The sequence below is a fragment of the Schistocerca americana genome, unplaced genomic scaffold (genome assembly GCF_021461395.2).
Source record: "Schistocerca americana isolate TAMUIC-IGC-003095 unplaced genomic scaffold, iqSchAmer2.1 HiC_scaffold_18, whole genome shotgun sequence".
NCBI lineage: Eukaryota > Metazoa > Arthropoda > Insecta > Orthoptera > Acrididae > Schistocerca > Schistocerca americana.
The window spans coordinates 11,750,505-11,757,492 of record NW_025725884.1 but is presented as its reverse complement, the minus strand read 5'-3'; positions in this window follow the sequence as shown (position 1 = coordinate 11,757,492).

Genomic DNA, 6,988 nt, shown 5'->3' with positions numbered 1-6,988 from the left:
ATTCAGTGTAGTTTGGGGGCTAACTGAGCATGTGCTAATAAACACAAAATACATAGAAAATAACTATCCAAACCCTAACCAACAATGTACCTTGAACAAACTGCTTGCATCTGTAAGAAGCTCCCTAACAGGGTAGTGTGACTCAATTGAAATGAAAACTTATGTGCTGGCCACGCATGTTAAGTATCTGTGGGCATACCCTCGACACATTAAACCTCCTTACCACTGGGGCAGCTATTAGCATGTTGGAATCCAAAATATGAACTTTGATGAAGAATTACTCTAACACAACAACACTCTGGAACAGGTTAGTACACCCCTAAATAGAAAAAGCTCATAAAATCATAATGTATTGTTGAGGCCAGTGTCCTCCAGTTTTGTAGGTATGCAGTCATTACAGTACTTGCAGATAGTTTAAAGTGTTTCGATCAGGATTCTCGGTATTCATGTGGCCTTTATGGCTTCCTATCAACATCACACTACTAATACAAAAGAAAGTGAGTCACATAGTTGTAAGCAGCCACAACTCTGCTACACTACATGGCATGTCATTTGCGACGTGTGCCACGTGAACTGCTGTGGCTCATCACTTTGGGATCTGCTGGTTCTCAGTAACTTGAAATCCAATGGAGACACTATCAGAATTGTACATGACATAATTTCTCTATCTCCTAACTGTGACAATCTGTAATTTTATAATGGTCTGTTATTCCTTTCCCCTTTCATGAGGGGTGTTCATTCCAGCAAACTAAGCTGTACCATTATTTCGGTCACTGGCAGTGTCCTTACACCAGCCTCCAAACACCAATGTTGCCTTGCTTTTTGTGGGCACCTTTGTCCTTCTCTGTGACAGTGGCTGTATATGGCAGCTGTAATGAATTCAGACAATTAAAATTAAAATATTTTGTGGTTCTTCACTTGGATCATTATGCAGTTTTCATCAATCTCACTTTTATAAAATTCCACATGTATGTACATGCCACAGCACCTGATTCCTTATCTCCATCACTATTTTAATTTAGCAACTTCTTGACATTAAAATGAGCATGTGCAGTGAGAAGACAACCACTGCCACATATCAAGATGTTTGATTTACACTCAAATTCTGTTGATGTAAAGTTATTCAGCTTCTTAATATTTTTACAGATGCCGCAGAAGTTGAGGATGGAGGAGCTGTTGGCAGGTGAGATATTTGCTTTCTTCAGTAGCTTAATTATACATTAAAGTTACGACTTTAATATTTTATTATGTGGTACTTTATTTTTCATCTTTTTCTTTGACATTAATATTCCATTGGTGGTGTGCTAAATAATTTTTGTGAAACAGTTTTTAAAAACTCTATACTATAACTTAACACTGGATGTTAATTATGTCATACATAATTCATACTGAAAATTGGCGGTGTTATTGTAACTACGAAAGATTGGTTACAAATGTGCAGTTGCATTGAAAATGTGTACTGTGGTAAATTGTGAGGGAAATGTGGTCAAAGAGGAAAAAGACAAATTTTTAAGTACCAAATTGACATTTAGAAATTTGTCATTGTAATGTTAAGCAAACATTACAAATAGGCACACTACGATAAGTAGTAATGAATTTTGCCACCTGACTGATATGTGAAATAGCCTGACCCATCTGGGTGCCACAGTTACTCTCAATCCCCCGCCTGCCAAGAGTGTTGTTGACTACCCGGTGACAACATGCTACTGAGTACAAGGTGGCTGACTTGTTGGTGGCTTCACAACCTGTGTACTGCATTCTCGAGACCCATCTCATACTCCTCTCGCCCCCTCTACTCCCATACCAGCTTCCCTAATTTGAAAATTTTGGAGTTCCCCTTAACTTAAGTTTCACAATCCTTCCCTCAGTACTAGCCTGTACCTGTACCTGTACCTGTACCTGTACCTGTACCTCCTATGTTACACCCTCTGCCACCCCATCACCTCTATGACATTTGCATTAAATCTGTCCACCACAACTCCTCACGCAGTTGGCCTGCAGGTTTATGACAATTTATCTGGTTGGCAGAGGGACAGAACGCAACAATGTAATTCCTGGCTTAGCCTTTTACTGCTTATTTCCAGATTAACCCTTTCATGGCCAATCGAACGTCTTAGGCTGATGCATAACACTGTAGTGTTTCTTAAAAGTTAAGAAAGTCAGACTATACATACTGGAGACTTAAATCATCATAAATAATATAATTTGTTTCGCTGTTCACTTCAGTCTGTTGGGATAACTTTCTGGATCCACAACTGTAGAAATCATGTGGTTTTGTAGCAAAAAGCCATGTTCAAAGTGTATTTTCACTCCAAAGGAAGTATGTCAAGATCATTGAACAGAGAGCAGAGAAGATGAAACCTGAGGGTGCAAGATCAGATGAAAAGGGTGGGTGCAAAATGACTTCTCAACCCAGTTGTTCTATAGTGTTTCTTGCCAGTCTAGCAGAATGCTGGTGACTGTTACTGTGGAATAGCACCACTTCACACAGTCTTCCTGGATGTTTTTCTGGAACTATATCTGCAAGACGTCTGTTGTTGACAATAAATACCAACAGGAAAGTTTCACCTCATGCAAGCAACTCGTAGTACACCACATGGTCACCTACATCTAAATCTACATGATTACTCTGCAATTCACATTTAAGTGCTTGGCAAAGGGTTCATCCAACCACAATCATACTATCTCTCTACCATTCCACTCCTTAACAGCGCATGGCAAAAACGAACACCTAAACCTTTCTATTGGAGCTCTGATTTCTCTTATTTTATTTTGATGATCGTTCCTACCTATGTAGATTGGTCTCAACAAAATATTTTCGCTTTCAGAAGAGAAAGTTGGTGATTGAAAATTCATAAATAGATCTCGCCGCAATGAAAAACGTCTTTGTTTTAATGACTTCCATCCCAACTCGCATATCATATCTGCTATACTCTCTCCCCTATTACGTGATAATACAAAACGAGCTGCCCTTTTTTGCACCCTTTCGATGTCCTCCATCAATCCCACCTGGTAAGGCTCCCACACCCCGCAGCAATATTCTAACACCGGACCTCTGCACAATATCCATAACATTATCTTGTGTGGATGCTCAAATGTCTATGTGGCACTGCTGCTCTGTTTGGACTAAAGCATTCCTTTCCGTTCTTTCTCTTACATTAGCATAAAAACAAAATTTCTAGTCATCAGTAACAATACAGGTTAGAAATGGTCAGTGGTATTCACCCACTAATCAAGAACAAGCAAGAGGGTAATGTACATACGGCCAACCACTGATTTATATGGTTTGGCATGTGGTACCCGTATGATTTATTGTTGAACCTTCTCCTTTGTATTCAAATGCTGCACAGTGACGGAATGGTCATACTTCATCACATTTTCTGGTTCTTGAGTGCAATGATGTGCATCATCGTGGATTAATGCATCCAGACGATCTTCATCAAATGCTGAAGGTCTTTCTGAAAATGGAGGGTCAATAATGTCAAAACACTCATCCTTTAAATTAGAATATCTTTCCTTGCCATGCTCTGTCCCATGGCATTATCCCCATACATGGTGAAAACGTTACCATTGAAACCACATATTCATAAACTCCACTGTTCTCATTTTGCCGACTTAGCCATTTTAAATTAAAATGTAGCAGTGCTTTGTGTCAACATAATATTCATAGAATGACAATTTACCTAAAAGAATGTGTCCACATTAAGTGAGAACAAGGTAATGTACTTCGTAAAAATGGTGGAAAAGACAACTGTATCCTTTGATCCCTAGGCATATGAACTTGTCTTAGATCACATGTAATGCCCCCAACAACACAAAACACAATGATGGGAAAGGCTGACTTAAAGCATACATTGTGTGCTCACTCTTACATTATTGGTATCGGCTGCATAAGTAACAATAACACAGTGCACAGTGTTCACTTAAGATGTCTCTCTGTTTTTGCTCCCAACATTTAATGTTCTAATGATGTACCAACATCATAATGCATTGATGGTGGGTGGTTTAAATAAAAAATATGTACAAATGAAATGAGCTTCGTGACAAGGCTGAAGATATATCGGTACATAGGACACTGCATAGAACTGTATGGAACATTGTAGATGTAACTGTAGATGTGCTCCAAGGAAGTGTGTGGGGCCCTTGATATTGATGTTTCATATTAATGACATCACAGACATTCTTCTTCTTTTTGTTTTTCTGTTTGGGGTATCAATGACCACATACTAATTTCAATGCTTCCTCCTTTGTTCTTCTTCCAGGTTTCCTTCGTCTTCACTATCTATCCTTTTTTCTTCCTCAGACCATTCTGACCCTGTCTTCCTCTTCTTCTTCCTGCCTTGGAATGCTTCCATTTGCAACACTTTCTTCTTGAAATCCTATCATTCTGCTGGGTCTTTTTCTTGTATTTCTTTCCAAATCTTTGCTAACTACTTGAATCTGTCCTGTTGTTGACATCTTGTCCCAAAGATGCTTAACAATCTGCTCATGGATTTCCTAGCAGCCTGAGTATTTTTCAAATGATTCTTAATTCTAGGACTTGAAGTTTGTGTAACTCATAATTCAACATTAAACATTCACTTGCATAGAGACATTCTGGTTTTACTACTGTGCTGTAGTGCTGTATTTTCAAATTTTTAGACACACACACCTTGTTGTAAATGTTCATGTTTATATCATATGCTTTCTCCATTTTACATACTATTTTGTCTACAGCTAATATTTTTGAAGCCATTGCCTTGAATCTTTCCTCCCAAATATTTAAATTTATAAACCCTCTTTATCAGTTCATTACCTGTTACTAGGATTTCTGGGTCATTTTTTTATGTTTGCCCTAAAACATTTTTCCTACAGAAACTTTTAAAGCTGCTTTGTTAGGTATTCCTTCTAAGAGGTTGATTTGTATTTCTGAATTTGTTATATTTTTATAAAGAATGGCATAATCATTTGCAAATACTAGACACTGAATTTCAGTATCTCTTTTTCCTGAAGTCTCCAGTCTCATTGTGACAGCTTATGTTCTTTGCCTTTTGTTTCAATTATCTTACTATTTCCTCTAAGATGCAGTTGAGGTGGCGTGGAAACATGTTGTCACCCTGCATTTCACCTGTTATTTTGAGTGCCTTAGGTGTTTCACACCAAAACTTTATTTATGCTTCAGTGTGTGGGTGTTTCACGAATAAGGTTTGCTAGTTTAGTGTAATGCCAAGTTCTTGAGTCACTTTACCCACTGTTTACCTGTCAATCAAATGCTTTTCTAAAACCTGTAAATGTTAAAACTATGTCTTAAAATTCGTATGGACTAAAAGTTGAAATTCTGTTCTGAGCCAGATTCGATCTTTCTAAATCCACTTTGATATTCTCCCAAATGGCTGTCAAGTGTTACTTCTACCTTGTTTAGTAATATTGTTAAAAATATAATACAGCCCACTGGCAACAGATACATACCTGTGCAATTATTTAGATAATGCCTATGACTTTTTTGTGCACAGGATGGATAGGAGCCACTTTCCAGTCTTCTGGAATATTTTCAGTTTCCCATATTTCTTCAGACATAATCTGAAGGTTAGTTGTCATTTCTGCTTGACACCAGTTATGGTTGAGATGATTTTATTTCTTCTCCACTGGCTTTGTTGTTTTTCAGGGTTTTTGTTTGTTTGGTTATTTGTTTGTTTGCTGTAGGTGGTAGATCTGCTTCCATGTTTTCCTCAAATATCTGGAAATTCTAGGTAACAATTCAGTTATCTACAGTTCAAAAATTGATCAAAGTACTTTCTTAGTAATTTACATGTGTGGTTATTGCTTAGACCTATTTTACCATTTTTGTCTCTGATGTAAATACATTGGAGCATGATAGCCCTTTTTGAATAAAACCATGACTGTATGTATGAGAGCATTTTTTCTGCTGTAGTACACAGTGATTCTTTTTTATCACTAATTACGATACTCGTGTCATCTGCAAATAGTAGAATTTTGGCTGGGCTGTCTGGAGCCTGTATGTCATTGATATAAACTAGAAATAACAATGGGCCCAGAATGCTGCCCTGAGAAACAACTATTTAAATTTGTTTTGGTTCAGATATGGGTTTAAAATTGTGAAGATTCTTGGATGACCTCAGCCCAACAACTTGTGACCTGTTTTGCAGATAGGATTCAAACCAATTTTTAACGGTACCCCTGATGCATATTGCTTCAAGTTTCCCTAGTAATATTACATTGTTCACAGTATTGAAGGCTTTGGCTAAATCTAGATTAATTCCAACAACCTGTTTATTTGACTCAAAATTTCTTACTATTTCTGTGCAATATGGCTGTTTCTGTACTGTGCCATGTTGACTGTTATTTATTAGTTTATGTTTTTCTAGATATTTTGTAACCCTGATTTTCATAAATTCCTCAAGTATTTTGGAGAAGTATGGGAGGAGAGATATAGGTTGGTAATTTTCTATTTTATGTCTGTCACCATTTTTGTGTAGAGGTATCACTTTAGAGATTTTATTTTATCCGGAAATATCTCTTCACTAAGGGACAAGTTTGCTATGTGCTCTATAGGTTCGACAACACGTGGAGCAATTTTTTAATTATTGATACAGGTACATCATCCAAACCAGAGGACAATTTGGATTTCAAGCATTTAATGACTTTTAGAACTTAATGCTCGTCTGATGGGATTGCCATCATGCTGGTATTTACCATTGGAGACATCACTGTTAATTGTTGCTTAAAGTAAGGGGAATATTAACAAGATAATTGTTTACATTGTTTGCCATGGCGTTTTTTCTATGGGGATATTTTCATTATTTTTAAGATGGATTTCCTGTTCTTTAGTTTGACCCAAATTTTTTTCTTTTTTTTTACCTCATCATTCTGGACTTGTTACTAGCCTGCCTTATTAATCTATCATTACTTAATAATTTTGCTTTTGATATTACTTTGCGGTAAGTCTGTTTGTATGTTCTCACATACTCAACAAACTGCTGATCATGAC